This window comes from Pinus tabuliformis, chromosome 7, assembly GCF_031772625.1.
Source record: "Pinus tabuliformis cultivar Carrire ecotype Pingquan chromosome 7, CPIR1, whole genome shotgun sequence".
NCBI classification, from domain to species: domain Eukaryota; kingdom Viridiplantae; phylum Streptophyta; class Pinopsida; order Pinales; family Pinaceae; genus Pinus; species Pinus tabuliformis.
The window spans coordinates 1948989483-1949011498 of record NC_142293.1 but is presented as its reverse complement, the minus strand read 5'-3'; positions in this window follow the sequence as shown (position 1 = coordinate 1949011498).

Sequence of the window (22016 nt, the reverse complement as noted above, 5' to 3'; positions counted from 1 at the left end):
GGATACTCTTGTAGAGGTTGTCATTATGCCAATGAACAAAGAACTTCAAACAAGAGTAGTAAAGATCTTATTTAGCAACCTTTTGCAACAAAACTCTTGTGCTCCAAGGATTGCCTTGAGGTCCTTTGGGATAGAAGAATGCCTTTAGCCCTTCTTCCTTCTTGTCCTTCCTAGATTGAGCTATCAGTAGCTTTCCCTTCACCTTTGCAAACTCAGAAAATAGTCAGCCTGTAAAACAAGCATATAGTCAGCCTCTTGTTGTTCAAACACCCTTCAGGCAAGAAGTCTTTGCTTTTTCAATCAAGCATTCTAATATAACCTTCTTTGATGGTGGGTTTAACCAAACATAGGCTCTGATACCACCTGCTCTGAAAATGGGGCACTTCTGCTTCTTGTCTAGCTTACAAGAACCTATCCCACTTCCAAACCTTAATTATTCCCAAGTCTTTATGATTAACCAATGCAAAATTAAATATGTGTTTGAAACGATAGGTGTATGCTTATGTTTGCTTTAAACGGTTTATGTGTTGTAAATTAATTTGCTTAGACTGATATAAAGAAAAATAGCAACAATTAAAAAACAAATGCAATGCAGCAATAAAAACAACACAGAACACAACAATTTAATGAGGTGTTCACCCTAAACCCTTGGGCTACATCTCCTTGAGCTATAGTCAACTCAACTAGGCTGTCTGGGATTATGGTATAAGTCTTTTTTTACAAGCTTTTGGCTCAAATCCTTTTGTTTTCCACAAAAACAATGGGTTTAGACACCATCTTATCCCCTGGCTTTTGAAGTTCTGGCCCTTGGATCTGGCTCTTGGCCCTTGGTTTTGGCTCTTGGCTCTGACTCTGGCTCTTCGGCTCTGGCTCTGGATTTTGGTTATTGGCTCTGGCTTTTTCTGCTCTTTATCAATTTACAACTCTCTGGGCTTTTCACTTGACTTCTAAGTGACTCCCTTGGCTGCTCTTTTCATTTCTGCGCTACCTCTTTCACCTTAGCTTCCTGCTTTGGCTTCACTTTTAGCAAAAAACCCCCAACACCCTTCAACAAACTACAACAACACTTTTCTCTGTCGTTCTGTGGCTTTTTAGGCCAAATCAGCGCTGTCGATTCATTTTCCTTCTCAGGCTCTCTATCTTCCTACTTTGGGCCACTCAAATCCCCTCTCTGAGCTTTAGCAATCATTGCTAAATGCCCTATTGGATGGTGGCCATCTGTACTATAATGGAATGGAACCATCGCCCTTTGAAATCCCCAAATTTTGGCATTCTCGGCTTACACAGGAAAATACACTAAACATGAGAAAAATCGACAGAGAACACTGTTCATCGGACTTAAATCTTCATAAATGCGCACTATATCCCTGTCGAGTCTTCCTGAAATCGCTTATCGCAAGTCACAATCGCCATTCCATGGCTTCCCCTTTGTATTTAAAAAATTCATTAGAACACTGAAAATCCCGCAAAATGGCCTCATGGTGGATTTGAAATATTATTCATTTGCATTTAGGAACCCCTTCAGGTCTGGACTCATTGCATCAGTGCATTCCTTCACTTTTTGTTTATCAAACGAAATATGCGAAGTTACACATAAAACTGCCTTTTGACGGACTTCAAAATATATCAATTACCACCTATGGCCCCGTCGGGTCTAGCTATCGCATCCCATATATACATATACATAGCCCTGCACCATTGCATAGCTCTGATGTGATATTGTGATGTGACTTGTCGTAATCACATATCACACATACCCCAGGCCATTTAATGCGCGCTCCACTGTAATCGCCGATTCCGATATCGCTCCATTGTAATCGCCAATTGCGATATCGTGATCACAATAATCATATAACCTGTTCCGATATCCTTCGCCTACCACTGCCGATTGCGATTTGTCGATCAGATCTAGACCGTTGATTGGCCATGTCTGATGGCTCCTATGCATTGTTGATTTAAGCCTTCGATAGGCTTGTTTTTGGTTGTTTCTTTGTGTTTTTGCCTCCCGATAGTGTAATCCACCTTTTTTAAAAGGTTCCCCTTATGTGATAGTTTTTATCTTTAAGGAGATTTAGAAGACTTAGAGGATTTTTGGGATCCCTTTTTAGAGGATTTTGCCCCTTTTTCCAAAGGATAAAGGCAGCTTCATTTTATGATAACTTCTGCATCCTAAGTCAGTTTTTGCCCATTCAAGTTGCAATAGATTCAGAACGAGATGGTCTCTTCAATGGAGCTAGTTGTAGGAACTTCCTTGGACTTTAATTTTTCCTCAGTGAGGAACACTTAGACTTAGGAGTCTATCCAAAATCCATTTTGGATCATGCCTTCCCGCTAAAAGAACTTTTGGTATCCAAAAGACTGATACATTGATTTGAATAGTAAAAGAGAGTGACTTAGCGTCTCCTTTTAGCCTCCCCACACTTGCCTTGCATAGTGCCTCTGAACCAAAGTTTCTGACCACTTCCCTTCTTGGATGAGCTGGTCTTCCTGGGAAGAGCTGCCTTCTTCTTCGCCTTCCTGTAGAACTCCTGCTTAGATTGTCACAAAAGGTAGTTTGGCCTCGTCCGCCTTGATCATTGATCCAAGATGGCTCAAGAAAATGTGAAGTATATCCCCTCCACAAAAATTTCACTTGTACCTATTTGAAAGGCTGTCAACAAAAACTATTAACAAAAACAGAAATAAAGACAACAACTGGATGGCCTAAACTCCTGCGTCAGCAAAAGAAACAAATTTCATAGCTTGTGAACACCTCCATGTCTTATATTTGCATACAAATTATGGACTAGACAACAATCCCACAAAACATGCCTTTAAAACAAATTCCCCTTCAAGTCAAGCATGTAGAAAAGGACCATTAGGACTCTTTTCAAAAAATGAACATTTCAACGCTATCTCCATCTTGGAGACCAAGTCAACTTTTCTCAAGTCAACATTGCATTACATGCATGTTTAAGAACAAAACAATCAACCCTTCAAGTCAATTACATATACATGTTTAAATACAAGGAAAATATCAACATCCCTGTGTTCATGCACATCACACTCATGCATGCATTTCATCCTTCAACTTTCACTTATGCACACTATACTTTCGAAGCTGAAATGAAATATAATGTTGCAACAACAAAGTGAGTCTCCTAATCAACCTTTTTCCTTCACCATCTTGGTAGAAACCCGCAACTTGCATCTCATCAACAAGAAATGAAAATAGATGGATCAATAGACATGAAACCTTAATTGGAAAAGAACTCTAACCATTTCTTAAAAATCCAGTTCAAAGGTCCTTCCTTTGTCTGCAGATCAACATCAACATGTGAATCATCCTAACACACATCATCCACGGAATCGTCCATTCCATTCTGCCATCTTCTCTTTCCACTTTCTTCAACTTTTGTGGAAGCATTGCTAGATTTGAAGTCCAACATTTTGCAGCAAGATGTGATTGCTTATGGCAGTAAGTGCAACACATGTGTATCCTCTTGGCAACATGATTTTTCTTGTCTAATGGGCCTTTGGATTCTTGCTTCTTTTCCCTCAAAATTTTCCTGTATGTGGCCATTCTTTTCCAATATCTAGAAACATGATGGTTATCCAAACCACAAAAGGAACATGCAATTATTTTCCCATACATATGTGAAAATTCATCATGCATTGCACAATCAAAAGGAAAATGTTTAGAACCATATTTATACCTTTCTCTTTCACCTTTATTGCCTTCATGAGGAGGTGAATTAATTGAAGAAGTGGCTCCCTTTGGAACACCATCAATCTCTTCAAGGCTATTAGAGTTTCCACAACTCTCTGGTTCAAGTGTGCGCTTTTGAACATCTGCATCCTATAAGTGATGTTTCAAGCCATTGCATTCCTCCTGAACACAATCTTCACACTCTGCAGTACAATCCCTTCTTGGAGGTATTTCAATGGCCTTCATGGCAGCTTTAGAACTCTCTCCATAAGACTGTCCATATCCAAGACCCAAATACTTAGGACTTTGTTCAACCATTATTGGTTCAACAATACCTTGTGCATACTTTCCAAGCCATTTCCTTGATAGCCCATCTTGGACATTAGCTTGGAGCCTATGCCTCTAGTATGTTTTTCAAAAGAACTAATATAAGCATTCTTAGAAGAATTTAAAGACAATATGGAATGGTTTACCTCTTCTTCAAGTTGATACTTGACCAAGGTTTCTTGGGCAGCAAAGAGCTGTGACTCCAACTCATGCATCCTCTTCAGGTTCATTATTCGCAATATAAAGTTGTCTCTCCATTTCCTACAGTCTGTAAAAAAGAAACCACTTCTCTTCCTCCATGGAATTCAATTGCTCTCTAAGTATGCTGCTCTTCCATTCATTCTCATACATTTCTCTCACCTTGCCCATCACAATGAACAAGTATTGCTTTATGTTTTCATCAAAGAGTCTGTGATGCTAGAGGAATTCTAGGATACTCTTGTAGAAGTTGTCATTATGCCAATGAACAAAGAACTTCAAACAAGATTAATAAAGAGCTTATTTCAGCAACCTTTTGCAACAAACCTTTTGTGCTCCAAGGATTTCCTTGAGGTCATTTGGGATAGAAGAATGAATTTAGCCCTTCTTCCTTCTTTTCCTTCCTGGAATGAGCTATCAGTAGCTTTCCCTTCACCTATGCAAACTCAGAAAATAGTCAGCCTGTAAAACAAACATACAGTCAGCCTCTTGCTGTTAAAACACCTTTCAGACAAATAGTGTTTTCTTTATCAATCAATCATTCTGATATAACCTTCTTTGATGGTGGGTTCAACCGAACTTAGGCTCCGATACCACCTGATCTGAAAATGGTGCACTTAGGCTTCTTATCTAGCTTACCAGAACCTCTCCCACTTCCAAAGCTTAATTATTCCCAAGTCTTTATGATTAACCAATGCAGAATTAATTATGTGCTTGAAAATATATGTGTATGCTTATGTTTGCTTTAAACTGTTCATGTGTTGTAAGATGATTTGCTTAGACTGATGTAAAGAAAAATAGTAGCAATTAAAACAATAGATGCAATGCAGCAATACAAACAACACCGAACACAACAATTTAATGAGGAGTTCACCCTAAACACTTGGGCTACATCTCCTTGAGCTCTAGTAAACTCAAATAGGCTCTTTTGGATTATGGTATAAGTCCTTTTTTACAAGCCCTTGGCTCAACTCCTGCTGTTTTCCACAAAAATAGTGGGTTCAAACACCATGTTATCCCCTAGCTTTTGAAGCTCTGGCTCTTGGCTTTGGCTCTTGGCTCTTTGTTCTGGCTCATGGCTCTGACTCTGGCTCTTTAGATCTAGCTCTCGCTTTTGGCTCTTAGCTCTGGCTTTTTCTGCTCTCTATCAGTTTACAACTCTCTGGGCTTTTCAGTTGACTTCTAGGTGACTCCCTCAGCTACACTTTTCACTTTTGTGCTACCTCTTTCACCTTAGCTTCTTGCTTTGGCTTCACTTTCAGCAACAAACCCCCAACACCCTTCAACAAACTTCAACAAACTTCAACAACCTTTTTCTCTGTCGTTCTATGGCTTTTTAAGCCAAATCGGCACTGTCAATTCATTTTACTTCTTGGGCTCTCTGGCTTCTTGCTCTGGTCTGCTCAAATCCCCTCTCTAAGCATTAGAAATCATTGCTAAACGAACTCTTGGATGGTGGCCATCTATACTATAACAGAATGGAACCATCAGCCTTTGAAATCCCAAAATTTTGGCATTCTAAGCTTACAGAGGAAAATACACTAAACATTGGAAAAATCCACAAAGAACACTATTCACCGGACTTCAAATCTTCATAAATGCGCACTCAAATCCCTATCGAGTCTACCTGAAATCGCTTATTGCAAGTTGCAATGCCCATTCCATGGCTTCCCCTTTGTATTTCAAAAATACATTAAAACGCTGAAAATCACGCAAAATGGCGTTATGGTGGATTTGAAATATTATTCGTTTGCATTTAGGAACCCCTTCAGGTCTGGATTCATCACATCAATTCATTCCTTTTCTTTTCATTTATCAAATGAAATATGTGAAATTACACATAAAACTTCCTTTTGATAGACTTCAAAATATATCAATTATAGCCTATGGCCCCGTTGGGTCCATCTATCACATCGCATATATACATATAAATAGCCCCATATTGTTGCATAGCTTTGATGTGATATTTCAATGTGACTTGTCGTAATCGCATATCGCACATACCCCGGGGCATTTAATGTGCGCTCCACTATAATCGCTGATTGTGATATCGCTCCATTGTAATTGCCGATTGTGATATCGCGATCACAATAATCATATAACCTGTTCTGATATACTTTGCCTGCCACTAACGATTGTTATTTGCCGATCGGATCTGGACCATTGATTGGCCATATGTGATGGCTCATGTGCATTGTTGATTCAAGCCTCCAATAGGCCTGTTTTTGGTCCTTTCTTTGTGTTTTTACCTCTTGATAGTGTAATCTACCTTTTTTAAAAGGTTCCCTTTATGTGATAGTTTTGATCTTTTAGGAGATTTAGAAGAATTAGAGGGTGTTTTGGATCCCTTTTTAGGAGATTTTGTCCCTTTTTCCAAAGGATAAAGGCAGCTTCATTTTATGATAACTTCTGCATCCTAATTCAGTTTTTGCCCATTCAAGTTGCAGCAGATTCAGAATGAAATGATCTCTGCAACGAGGCTAGTTCCAGGAAATTCCTTCGACTTTCATTTTTCCTCAGTGAGGAACACTTAGACTTAGGAGTCTATCCAAAATCCATTTTGGATCAATTAGCACAAATTATCAGAGTATACATTAAATGTTGTGTGGAAAACCTAAAAGATAGGGGGTCTCTGAATTGAGCCATCCTACCATCATCATGGGATTTGATTGTTATGAAATTATCGTATCTGGTCATCAAGCCAGAATAATGGCTCAGAACACTTTGATGTAAGACAAAAGGTCTCATCACAAGTTGACTTGTTCATGACTATCAACACTTGTGAATGGAATTGTCATATTTGGTTACCATGCCATGACAATAGTTTTCAAAGTTATTAATGAAATATGTCTTCCCTAAAATACTAAATAATAGATGGGATATTGACATTCTTTTGAGTTAAAAAGAAAACTCTGTCGAGGCTATGGACATCTTCTAGTAGTAGTGGCTCTACCTATGATAATGAGAGTTCATCTTTCTTACTAAACACAATGCTAAAATTTTGTCCTTTAATTTATGGTGTCATTAATTAATGGTTATTATAAACATGATATTAATCTTATGACTTCTATAAGGGATGTTCAAAATCATTAAACTATGTTTTGAGGGATTTCATAGAGTCTGAATCTTAGAATTTTGATTTTACTATGCCTTGTTCCATTTCCTTTCAAGATTTCATTAATAATAAAGCAGAGATAACTAGTTCTTCCCAGTGTGTCGCCATTGTTGTGGTAAAAAAATAACCCCCCCATTATTCAATTAATTCTTATTATGGGGAACCTTTGATTGAATATTGGTCATGTAGCTTTCTGATTTTCCGAGTTTGGATTGTTTCAATGAGTTTGATATTTTTTTGTCTTCCTGTCAAAACTCATTTGATCTCATTTGGTTTTTTGGTTTGTAAATGGCGCCTAATTGAAGATTGGATATCTTTCACTACCTTGGCCTATTAAAATGTATATTTCCTTTTTGTTTTATAAGTTATAGTTCTTTGTAAACGTTTTTTATTTTTATTTTTTAAATATATTTTTAATTCATTACATAGCCCGCGAGACCAAGACCAAGTCGTATATTACAGAGTGGCTTTTATATTATGAATTGGCTTATTAATAAAAGAGGAGAAAGAACTATTGAAAATAATGCATATATCAAATCTAATATCGGAGTTTTGAGTCATAAAGGCTTTGACATCGGAAGAATCCTTTTGAGAATCCCCAATAACAAAGTCTGAACTATATTATAAAGAGGCTTAATAAAACATTTATCCAAAGTTTCGAACCCATTTAATAAAGTGGATGTAATTCTTTACATTACATGTATCATAATCCATGGATATTTTAATATTAAAGATATCTAATATAAGCCCCTTTAATATGAAAAATTTGGTTCATAAAACCAAAATATTTGACATATATTTTTACCCACATTCCACGTCAATGTTCCTCTCCCACATATCGGACGTAATGCATATTGGAGATTTCCTTTCGAGACACATTTAAAAAACCTCAATATGGCATTCTGTGTTATGAAACCAGCTCATAGAAAGATAGAAAATATAGATCAAAGCCGTAGAATTCAGCCTCTTCGAGGGGGCAACCTCGTTTACATTACATAAACGAACAATTCTTGGATGATACAAATGAAAAGTCCTCCTTTCTATATATAGGAGTGTAAGGGGTCATAATATAATCAGAGCTAACATAACAATAATAATGTAAGGGCACAATAATAACAATAGTGGGCTTCTTTGGGGCACAGTAATAACAATATGGGGACTACATGGGCACAACAATATAATAAGGGGGTTGTGCTAATAACAATAAGGGGTTACACTAGTAGTATAGGGACCTAACATAACTCTCTCCTTCAAAAAGTATTGTCCTCAATGGTTGAGTAGTTCTTGATGTTTTTGTATAAATTCTTGTCCTCCCATGTGGAATCTTTAGCGGGTAAGTTCTTCCACTTGATGAGATACTATAAAATTGATCTATTTTGTAGCTGCCAATTTCTCAGTTATGTGACTGCTTCAGGTTCCAATATGATTTTTCCTTCCTTGTCAAGTTCTCGCGATATTGTTTGAACTGGGATCTTGGTGTAGGGATACCCACGCACATACCCATAGTATGCATAAACACAACTGTCCTAGGTATTTAACTCTACAATGGAGTCAAATCTTCATACATATAATGGTTAAGGCCCTCTTATACAATTCCTTTGTATTGGAACCAATCACCTTGCCTAAAACCTCCTATCAGGACTATTTCCATCTCAAGCCTTCGTATGAGACTTTGATTAAAGCTTTCCCTCTAAATACTTCTATCGGGAATTAAAACCCTTCAGAACCTTAGTTCAAGCCTTTAGCCCACATATATATATATATATATATATATATATATATATATATATATATATATATATATATATATATATATATATATAACCAGTCCTCTCAACCTTTGGTTAATACATATTTAACATATAAAACCCTTCACTTGCACAGTTTCCTTATAAATACATTTACAAAGAAAACTTACCCAAACATACCCTTTTTTGCTTTCCGTATGGTTTCGGCACAGAGTTCGAGGCTATACTTTGATTTCTATAGGCATTCGCTCCTATCGCGGGCACACCACATATATAGTCATATCCTCCCTCCAACTCTGATATTCAACTATCAGAATGTTTATATATGTATATGAGATTTCATTAAAACCCTGCTCCAAAACCCCTTATTCGGATTTCAAATTCATTGGACCCATGCCTATAAATATCGTCGGGTCCAGCTCCCTTCCAAACTTTAATGCTCCTCTACTCCGATGTGACCTCTGCCTTCACCGAATTCCAATCTCTGATAGGTTGATCTTAACCATTCATTTCAATCGCTGATCCAATGACCATTGGCACATCACTGATTGGCCTATCAACGTTCCTTTGCACTGTTCTTTCACATTTGAACTGTGTGTAATGCGATTCGCGACTAATCCTGGACCGTTGATCCTAACTTCGATCCAACAATCCATGCTTAATCGGATGATCATTATCGCTACAATTCAATGACCATTCCGATGACTATAATAATAGGATCCACCGTTGTGACTTAATCCCAACCATTGATCTTCGAGATCCAACAGCTATTGAGTGCCAAAACTTCTCTTCTCTGTTCTTCCCTTTTACTTGATTTTTTTGTGGTTTATTTAACTTTGCTTTTGTGGTTTAGTTCTTCTGAAGGTTCCGTCCTCTACTATTTTGCTTTGCTCTCTCCCTCCTGGCTTAACTTTTCATGTCTATTGATCACAGTCTTCTTGATCCTTTGAATGGATTCAAAGATCCATTGCAAATATGTGTATCATTTCCTCTCCCTGCGTGCTCTATAGAACTCTGCCTGCAACCCCAGTTACAGAGCCTACGAGTTCAAATAAAAATCAATACTTGAAACACACATTACCACTTGAAATTGGATTGATTAAATTAATAAACATCAACAATGATTACAGAATGAGACCTCTGTCTCACACAGGTCTGTTCTACACTATTGTGGCCTTCTCTCTCTCTCTTTTTTGTCTGCCCGTAGACTTACATATATTTATAGAACACGCAGGTTCATTGTTATAGGAATATTGGATCAGATCACTATGAAGGATTAGATCAATCCTCTCCTTGATTTGCTCAACAAACCCTTAAACTCGCTATACGTATACACATGGCAGATTACATTTAATTAACTATTCTATAGACTTATCCATTCCATCATTTAAGCTCTTTTTTAAGCAGAAGGTCCCCTTGTTTAGCTCGATGGTCCATGTTCACTTTGGATTCCTTTGATTGATTGGGGGGTTAGATGCTCTTGCATCAGACTCCTGAAGTAGAAAGTATTCATTATCTCCTAATCATGTGTCTTCTGGTCTTTGTCTTCCTGGATCCCACACCTTGTTTTGTAACTGTTCATGTGCTTTTTTCCCTTGTTGATGTTGTACTTCTGCTATCTTTTGCTCCATTTTCTTCTTGTTGTCAATTAAGTTCAAGTTCTGATTGATATTGCTTCATGCTGCTACTATTTTCCTCCATTTGATCTACTTCATCATCAAATGCCAAATTTATTCAATTTTTGTTTCTAGTACATCTTTGGACTAGTCCATGTTTTGCTTCATATTTCTGCCTCCTTTTTGTTTCAGGTTGTTGTTGTCCACTAGTTCTTCAATCTGCTACTGGTTTTCTTTACTTCAACTTTTTCCTTAGTTGCTTTGCTGACTTCTATTTTGCTTGCTCCAACATTTGGTTTGCTTGCTCTTGCTTCAACTCTTGCTATAACTCCTATGCTGACTTTAACTTTGTTTGCTGCCTCCCTATCATCCTTACCCTCTTTAATGATTGAATCATGACTATTCAACACTTTCTCTAGCAAATTAAGGTAGGTTTCTGCGTAGGATATATGAGTAGTCTGACTCCCTTGTCCGTTTAGGAAAATGGAAGTAGACAGGAAAAGGATTCCTCCGTCAAAAGTTATGTCTATTCTCGACAGAGCCAAGGAAGTGTTTTGCCTAAAAATGCAGATGAAACAATGTTGCTAATGCAAGAACTTTCGTATGGTAACCTGGAAGCTATATTTCGTTATACTTGGGGGCATGCAAACCTTTTTGCATGCAAGTGAAAAGCAACCATTTATTTTCTTTTTTTGTAGGCTCTTAACCCTTTAAACTCGTAGGTTAGTCATTCCTAGCTTGCATAACAAAAGGCTTCGGAGCAAATTTTCGAATGGGGCAAGCTCCCTAAAAAATGAACCTATCGATGAGACATACTTATTATATGACTGGCACGAGCAGGTTTACACGAAGTTCAAGCTCATTAAAAAATAAACCTAGCAATGAGCATATGTTCCCCCAGAGTTTAAGCTCATTAAAAAATGAACCCACCTTTTAGTAAATAACCTTCGTGATCGCATTACTATCAGCTTTTGAGCCTTGGTCGTGTTCTTACCATCACCTCCACTTGATTGTTTACCCTTTTGAGGAACAACTGTGATGAGTGATTCTGTTAGCCACCTTCTTTTCATTGTTGTGATTGAAAAGTTCCAAACCTTACCTGCAACTAGCTGCTACCCGAAAATATGATTCATTCCTCAAATATGAGTCTCCTTTAAGCTCTTTTCATCTGACTCGTAAAATATGAAAAGATTGCCGAGCAATTGACCTCTCCAGCTTGTTAAAGTCATTGGAAGTGCCATCCCTCCTCTATATTTTAATATTTTTGGACATGAGGGATCATTACACAAAACGATCAAGTGTTTGTCTTGTTCGGCTCGTTAAAACTATCGAAAGGTCATCCCTTTCATATTATTTTATACTTTTTCGGACATAAGGGATTATATTACAAAAAAGAACTATTGGAGTTTCCTTTCTGTTCCCTTTTAGACTCTCTAAAATTGAAAAGGATCGAGTTATATTTTTCATTAAACTCGTTAGAACAATAGCGACAAACTTGTCCATGCACACAAGAGTGAGTTTCGTTGTCACTAGGCTCATTAAAACATAGGGATAGGTTTTCCCGAAGGGCAAATTATAGAACAAGCATATGTTATCCTCCTCAAGGTTGACATAAATAAAAAGGTACTTGTCAGCAATGACTGGGGAAAAATTGGGAAGAAAACTTGAAGAACTTCATTGGTAGCAGGTTGTTGTTGACCATGACACTTTCACTCCATCACCATGATTGAGTCGGGTTGGGTTATTCCATTCGCCAGTCATATCACCATTGGTCCTCCGCACCATCCATTTTTTGGGTTAACGCTACCAATCCATTTCAGTGTCAATGATATGTTCAAGAGAAGTTGCTCAGAGAATTCACCAACCTAGCTAACATCTCACCTGCTGCAATACCTTCACGCTTCATTCTTTCATGACCACCACCCTGAACCTTGTACCATCAAATTGTTTTCACCTCCACAAAACCATTTTCTCCGTTTCGTGTCGTAGATGTGGGATTCATTAAGGCCTTCCTATGACAGGTCACTTCTTGTCGACATCAGCTTATTATCCAAGAAGTTGACTTAGGAACAACCCTTTTAGTACTTTAAAGCTTGCATGCCTCAATGGAAAGTTTCTCACTTCCGGTGACAGGTTTACGTCAATGGCCTTCGACCGGAAGATTTTGCATGATGTTCGACATCGACTCATGTATTCACACCACGTGAATTGTACTACAGTACCTTGAGGGTCATTATCATTATCGGTGATTCCTCTCGTGCCTGTTAACAACTTACATCATTAGCTGGTAATCAAGCGATGTCTTTCCATGTTTGACATCAAAACATCTATTCACATGGATCGACTTGTACTTCAAGCGAAGATTGAACGATTTTGAAGACCTCGGATCTAGTTTCATCCATCCAGGCTGCGATATATTCAGGAAAATAAAGACATCAAATGTACATCATAGTTGCATAGATAATCATCCAAGCCAAAGGATGATGGCTCTACCAGAATCATCAGTCTGTCACACAGATGGTTGTTTGTCATATGTACATGAAAATGAATTTATAAAGCTGAGCATGGGAATTCCCACCTCAACTAGATCATGAAATATTATGAAGATAATTGTATTGTATTGTATCTTATTACAGGTCACCTTCTAGTTCGAAAAACCTCGGATCCTCATGATAAAGCATTTCACCTGACATCAGAATATTTACGACCTCATGCTTTCGGGGGCAACTGTTATAGACATATTTGGGCACTGTAACCCCAATCTCATATGTCCATAAACTAAGGGCTTCTAAGCCCCTAAAAGTGTTGTTTCATAACCTAAAGGAACAAGGTCAGTTGATTACATCATCTCCATTAAGTTCTCCCTAAAAAACTACTTAGAACTAGTGAAAACTGGACCATACAAACTACTCAGTGCTAAGGGCGTGATGCATCTCACCTGCTACATGCAAAAAGTGTGATGCATACTGAAAAGCCCTTCTGTAGGGTGCAATGAGCGAGAGAAAACAAATGGCAGAGGCAGTTGGCTAGGTGGAAACCCAGAGAATCTTTTAGAAACTGCCCATTTGACACTTGCCTCTCTGAATTCACCCAGGGATGAGGAAGAGATCATGAAATCTCCAAGTGGAACCAAGAACTATCAGAGAAATGACACTAATCAAAATCCCAGAAGCTGACTCACCCACCTACAAATATCTATATATGGATCCCTCATCCAAGTGATCGAGAGGCTGGAATTTTGTATTTTGTAAGGAAGTGTTGTTGGTTTGTCTGTGAAACATTGTATTGTTGGGTTATCTAAGCTTTTCATGAGGTGAAGAGGGCTTTCATTCTGGGAGGATGGCGCTGGATCAGAACACTAGGTTGTAATCCTCTCTTCTACTACTTCTATCAATAAACCTATTTGAGTTTTCCTCCATATTCTTGTATATTTCTAAATCTTGTATTGATATATGCATTTGTATGGTTAATATACATCTGATCCTATATTGTTTATGGTTATAGATCTCTATGCTTTGATGGTATTATGTTGCTTTGACTCTACAGGTGTTCTTTGAAGTGGGACAAGTAAGGAAGGAGTGGCGAAGCTTTGTCAAAGGAGGGAGGAAACAAACAAGGAGCCAAGCGCAAGACTGAGGTTGGTACTCTCTGCTTCTCTCTCATCTATTTCTCATAAAGGAAAACACAAGTAACTATAATTTGTTTGTTTCTAAGATAGCTACCTGTCTTAGTGGGACTAGTAGCTTTGAATGGACACTATTTTTCCTGATAACAAAATGGTGACTCTACTATGGAGCAAATAGTTTGTTTGTTTGTTTCTATTTGTTTGCTTTATAAACTACAAAAAGAGCCCGAAGTTAAGCCATCTAGCCTTCGAACTTCATTCGCTATGCAAGTGCAAAGTAGATCAATGTTGCTTCAGTCCATCTCTGGGTTTCTTTATGAACTGAACAATTGACTTGCAAAATCCTAAGTGCCCTGGTGGTAGCTCAAATAACCTCATTATATCATCCCTTGTACTTTGTGTTTACTGCCTATCATTAGCTCAGCCTAAACCCCTGAACTTAGCTGCAAACTATGAGAAAAAACCAAGCTTAGTCTCATCCTTGGACCATCGCACTGTCTCTCATTGGCAACCTGGATGCATCGCACCTCCTGTGTGTTGCAAGTGAAATGCATCCCTATTTCCCTATGTTACAGGTGCGATGATTGAGTGAGACCGTTTCTGCCTACATATTTTGGTTTTTTCTTCATTATCTTCAACTTTATTCAATAGTTTTACTGTTTATGATTAGTATATCACTATTGAAACTCTCTTCCTTTGCATTATTCAACCTCCACTGATAAGGAATTGTGATTGTTTTTTATGTATTTTTCATCATTTACAATTCTCCTTTGCAACTAGTAGCTTAATTGAACTGTCACCTTTTGATTTGGAAGTGTCGCAAGTGTCTTTTCAGTCAAAGAAAAGAGTGTCATAAAGTCTTCCTCTTTTAGATAGTCGATTATACTTTTGCCATTGTACTTGATTCGAATCATCAATTCTTTGATGTGTCGAAAGCAGTTTTCAAGTTGAAATTGAAAGTGTCGTCGTAGTCTTCCTTTCGTTTTTTGAAAATAAATTACTAAAGTGTCGCTTTGAGGAAAGATAGTTCAGATCTGTACTTAGTTTTCTTTTTGTCATTCTCACATTAAGGAAACTGAAAAAACAAATACATTCATGTGCCTTTTCATTTAGACTGCATGCGGAAATCGATTTAGGACAATGCATCTTAGTGCGTGCTCTTTGCTCTATGTTGAAAGAATTTTACTACTCTTTCCTTAGTAGCTAGGATTTCCATTGCAAAAATAAAGTAAATGACTATTTATCATCTTAAATTGCATATTTAGGAATTGTATATCTACATCACGCGGTGAACCTTAAAGGCAAACTTCTTAAGAAAGATCAACTGTGAAATAAATTTCAATGAACATAAAAACGCTTTGGAACCTAATGCACAACATCTAGAAGTCTAGGCTAGAGACATATTCTGGCATCGTAAAGCCTGGTAACTATTGTTTTCATAGTAGGTTGGGTGATTCCTCCTCTTTGATACGAAAAGTGCCAGTACGGGCTTGTGCTCCCACGTACCATCGAGTATATATTGGGAGACCACAATAGGCTATATCCTTTATCCTTAGGATGCTATTCCTGACGCCCTATCGATCACAATGCACTAAACACAACATTCGGGAAGATTGAATGTCGTACCATAAAAAGTATTATGAAGTTTTGCGATTGGTTTGGTAATCCCTCTATCTAGATTTCTAGAGAAGTCACTTTCGTTCCTTTTTAGACTCCTTAAAAGAAAAGGTCCAACTGAGCACTTGTCACTTTGGGCTCATTAAAAATCGAAGGCCACTAGAGTCATCTTTAGCTTTTTCTCGCCTCTTAAAAAGTGGAAAAGTAAGTTGTGTCAAAGCGTCACAAAATTTATTTTAATTGGAATAACATCACTGTTCCATCATTGGTCTTAGGTTGAGAAAATGGAGTCCACCAATCAAGGATTTCCCCTTGGGGGGAATCCTAGTCCCTTCTCCTCTTGGGGGGATGTTTGTGCACCTCATATGGCTACATTATCCCTTCTGGGACTTACAATTGGCCTGCCAATATGGATTTTCTTGACCTCTGTCGTTCAAAACACCGTGATTCCTGAGAAATCAAATCAGCAACTAGATGATACTATAGTTATGCCCCAACCTTCTACTTCGTTTGTTTCTCGCTCTCCTTCTTCCTCTTTGCTTGGTGAAACTAGTAAAACTAAAAACCATGTAACTGAGAAGAAGAAGCCAACAACGAAAGGGGGCAACCATGGATCGTCTGGAGAAAATCCACACACTGCACCATCCAAACCTAAATCTCCATGTGTCATTTTCAAAGGAGACCACTATCATCGAGATTGTCCTTGCATCCCATGGATCTTAAGGGACTGGTCTCCCCACTTGCACAATCCGGTGTCCTCAACCTCTGACGATCATGTTGAAAGTACACCGTCAACTAGTGAAAACGAAGTCAATGGAGAGAAAGGAAGATCTAAATTTCCTTGTAGACTGTGTGAAGGCGATCATGCCCTCCACTGTTGTCCTTTCCTGGACAAAGTTAAAAGAGTCTTGGATAATCGTCCTGCTTCACTGCTACGGCTTCCTCCTAGATACAAGAAACTCTTGTCAAGTCCATCGCTAGTTGAAAATTTGACGAACACACCTTTGTTGTTGGTCAAAGCACCTATCATTGAGGATAAACCCTTTGAGTCCACACTGGACCAAAGTCAACAAGTCGAGATAGTAGTCGACCCATTATTGTCTTCAAAAAGTCCACCTTTAGATGATACAGTCACCAAAGAGAATGAGAACAACACCGTTCAAATTCTTTTTGTTAACACAGAATCCGATGAACCTGGGGGAAATCTACCCATTCCATTACCATAGGAAGGAAGTTCGTTAGAGATTCATCCAGCCATCTATTCAGTCCCTCCTCCATGCAATCTAGTCATTTCCTTCGATTGGAATCTACAAGGGAGACTCCGCCTACCATCTAATGTACCATTCCGAATCATAGTACAAGCTTAAAGAATGATCATGGTTGGTACTATCATAGATGAAGGGGCTTTCATGAGTATACTTTCCTCCACTGCTTGGAAAGCACTTGGTTCACCATCACTTCTGCCTGAGATTCGAAATCTGTCAGGCTTTGACAAAGGAACCAGTTGACCATTAGGGATCCTTCCAAATTTTCCTATAACTTTGAGAAGGAAAATCGTTTATGTGAATGTGATGGTAGTCCAAGGGCCATTAGATTACAATCTACTCCTTGGACGTGACTACATTTATAGCATGGGAGCTATTGTTTGCTCACTCTTTAGGGTGATGTGTTTCTTGTATGAAGGCAGAATGGTCCAACTCGTTGACTAGCTTTCATTTCCTCGTTCAAACACGGCTAATAGTTAAATACCATCCCTAACTAGTCTTTTTGCACAAGGAATGTCTCATCAACCTCCATTCAATCCACCTGATGAGTGTGAGTGATTCAGTGATTATGACCAAAACCTAGGAGGCATGCACCCTGGTCTGCTTTGGCAGGAAAACCCAAGATATAAGGTAGGTTTCCACGTAGGATATATGACTAGTCTGACTCCCCTGTCCATTTAGGAAAATGGAAGTAGAAAGTAAAAGGATTCCTCCGTCAAAAGTTTTGTCTATTCCCGACAGATCCAATTAAGTGTTTTGTCTGCAAATGCAGATAAAACAATGTTGATAATACAAGAACTTCCGTATGGTTACCTGGAAGCTATATTTCGTTATACTTGGGGGCATGCAAACCCTTTTGCATGCAAGTGAAAAGAGACCATTTATTTTCTTAGTTTGTACACTCTTAACCCTTTAAACTTGTAGGTTGGTCGTTCCTATCTTGCATAACAAAAGGCTTCAGAGCAAAGTTTTGAATTGGGCAAGCTCCCTAAAAAATGAACCTATCAATGAGACATCCTTATTATACGACTAGCACAAGCAGGTTTACGCGAAGTTCAAGCTAGTTAAAAAATAAACCTAGCAATGAGCATATGTTCCCCTAGAGTTTAAGCTCATTAAAAAATGAACCTACCTTTCAGTAAATAACCTTTGTGATCACATTACTATCAGATTTTGAGCCTTGGTCGTGTTCTTACCATCACCTCCACTTTTTAGCCGATCATACGCCTCCACTTGATTGTTTACCTTTTTGAGGAACAACTACGACGAGTGATTTTGTTAGCCACCTTCTTTACATTGCCTTGATTGAAAGGTTCCAAACCTTACCTGGAACCAACTGCTACCCGAAAATATCACTCGTTCCTCAAAGACAAGTCTCCTTTAAGCTCTTTTCATCTGACTCGTAAAATATGAAAAGATTGTTGAGAAATTGGCCTCTCCAGCTCGTTAAAGTCATTGGAAGTGCCATCCCTCCTCTATATCTTAATCTTTTTGGACCCGAGGGATCATTACACAAAAAGATCGAGTGTTTGTCTTGTTCGGCTCGTTAAAACTATCGAAAAGTCATCACTTTCGTATTATTTTATACTTTTTCAGACTTAAGGGATTATATTGCGAAAAAGGACTACTGTAGTTTCCTTTCCATTCCTTTTTAGACTCTCTAAAATTGAAAAGGACCGAGTTATCTTTGTCGTTAAACTCGTTAAAACAATAGCGACAAACTTGTCCATGCAGACAAGAGCGAGTTTCATTGTCACTAGGCTCGCTAAAACATAGCGACAGGTTTGCTCGAAGGGAAAATTATAGAACAAGCATATGTTATCCTCCGCAAGCTTGAGGTCAGCAATGACTGTGGAAAAATTGAGAAGAAAACTTGAAGAACTTCATTGGTAGCAGGTCGCTCTTGAACATGACACTTTCACTCCATGACCATGTTTGAGTCAGGTTGGGTTATTCTGTTCACCGGTCATATCACCGTTGGTCCTCCGTACCATCAAATTTTGGGGTTAACGCTACCAATCCATTTCAGTCTCACCGATATGTTCAATAGAAGTCGCTCAGAGAATTCACCAACCCAGCTGACATCTCATCTGCTGCAATACCTTCGTGCTTCATTCTTTCATGACTGCCACCCTGAACCTTGTATCATCAGATCGTTTTCACCTCCACAAAATTATTTGCTCCATTTCGTGTCGTAGATGTGGGATTCATTAAGGCTCTCCTACGACGGGTCACTTCTTGTTGACATCAACTCATTATCCAAGTTGACTTAGGAACAACCCTTTCAATACTTTGAAGCTTGCATACCTCAATGGCAAGTTTCTCACTTCTAGTGACAAGTTCACATCAATGGCCTTCGACCAGAAGATTTTGCATGATGTTCGACATCAACTCATGTATTCGCACCACATGAATTGTACTACAATATCTTGAGGGTAATTATCATTATCGGTGATTCCTCTCGCGCCTATTAACAACTTACATCATTATCTGGTAATTAGGTGATGTCTTTCCATGTTTGACATCAGAACATCTTTTCACATGGATCGACTTGTACTTCGGGTGAAGATTGAATGAGTTTGAAGACCCTGGATCTAGTTTCATCCATCCGGGCTGTGATATATTCAGGAAAATAAAGACATCAAATGTACATCATAGATGCACAAATAATCATCCAAGCCAAAGGATGATGGCTCTACTGGAATCATTAGTCTGTCACACAAACGATTTTCTGTAATATGTACATGAAAATGAATTTATAAAGCTGAGCATGGGAATGCCCTCCTCAGCTAGATCATGAAATATTATGAAGATAATGTATTGTATTGTATTGTATCTTATTACAGGTCACCTTCCATTTCAAAAAACCTCGGATCCTCATGATAAAGCATTTCACCCGACATCAGAAGATTTAGGACCTCATGCTTTAGGGGGCAACTGTTGTAGACATATTTGGGCACTGCAACCCCAATCTCATATGTCCATAAACCAAGGTATTCTAAGCCCCTACAAGTTTTGTTTCATACCCTAAAGGAACAAGGTCAGCTGACTACATCATCTCCCAGAAGTTCTCCGTGAAAAACTACTTAGAACTGGTCAAAAATGGACCATACAGACTACTCAGTGCTAAGGGTGCGATGCATCTCACTTGCTACATGTAAAACGTGTGATGCATACTGAAAAGCCCTTCTGTAGGGTGCGATGAGCGAGAGCAGACAAATGGTAGAGGCAGTTGGCTAGGTGGAAACCTAAAGAATCTTCTAGAAACTGCCCATTTGACACTTGCCTCTCTGAATTCGCCCAGGGATGTGTAAGAGATCATGAAATATCCAAGTGGAACCAAGAACTATCAGAGAATTACACTAATCAAAATCCCAGAAGCTGACTCACCCACTTGCAAATATCTATATATGGATCCCTCATCCCAGAGATCCAGAGGCTGGAATTTTGTATTTTGTAAGGAAGTGCTGTTGGTTTCTCTGTGAAACATTATATTGTTGGGTGATATACGCTTTTCATGAGGTGAAGAGGGCTTTCATGCTGGGAGGATGGTGTTGGATCAGACCACTAGGTTGTAATCCTCTCTTCTACTACTTCTATCAATAAAGCTATTCGAGTTTTCCTCCATATTCTTGTATATTTATGAATCTTGTATTGATATATGCATTTGTATGGTTAATATACATCTGATCCTATATTGTTTATGGTTATAGATCTCTATGTTTTGATGGTATTATGATGCTTTGAATCTATAGGTGTTCTTTGAAATGGGACAAGTAAGGAAGGAGTGGCGTAGCTCTGTCAAAGGAGGGAGGAAACAAGCAAGGATCCAAGCGAAAGATTGAGGTTAGTACTCTCTACTTCTCTCTCATCTATCTCTCATAAATCAAAACACAAGTAACTTTAGTTTGTTTGTTTCTAAGATAGCTACCCGTCTTAGTGGGACTAAGCTCTCCTCACTTAGTCTTTTGGTAAGCATAGTCCTCTATCTGGAACCTCTTCTTCAGCAACACCTTTGCTCCTTCTAGGCTTCTGCATTCTCTCACTCTCTCTTGATAACACTTCAACTGTCCTCTCTGTCTAATTTCTTGTTGGATTCTTTAGGTTCTCTACCACTTCTCATTTAGAGTATTTTCCTTACTCTATCTTCAAGAATACATCTATTCTCCTCTCACAACTTCTCTTGCTATCACCTATGTATTAGTATAAAAATACACATTCTTCATTTGAAACATAACATATTACCTCACCTTCAAATCTCAGCATGATATTGTTTCACCCATTCTTCTTCACCTTGAATGGATTGTCCTCAGTTTACTCTCTAAGTCCTCTTCCTTCATAGCTTGCATTAAATAATATTGCTTTCTCTTTCCTTCAAGGAATCCTCCATTCCTTCTATTCCAAGATTTTGCTGGAGCTACTAGAGTGTTTGAAGAACATCAAAAGTTCACCTTATAGTCTTTTGCTGTAGTCTAAGCACATTACCTCTTCAATGTGCAACCTCCTTTTCATAGAAATGTTTCCCTACTCTGATTTCAATCCTACTCTAGTTACAACTCCACTCTAATACCACTAATGGTGTACAGATACGCCTGCACATACCCACATTATGCATCAATATGCATAAAACTATCCCAGGTATTTAACTCTACAATGGATTCAAATCTTCATACATAAAAGGGTTAAGGCCCTCTTATACAGTTCCTTTGTATTGGAACCAATCACCCCGCCTTAAACCTCCTATCGGGACTATTTTCATCCTCAAGCCTTCATACGAGACTTTGATTAAAGCTTTCCCTCTAAATACTTCTATCGAG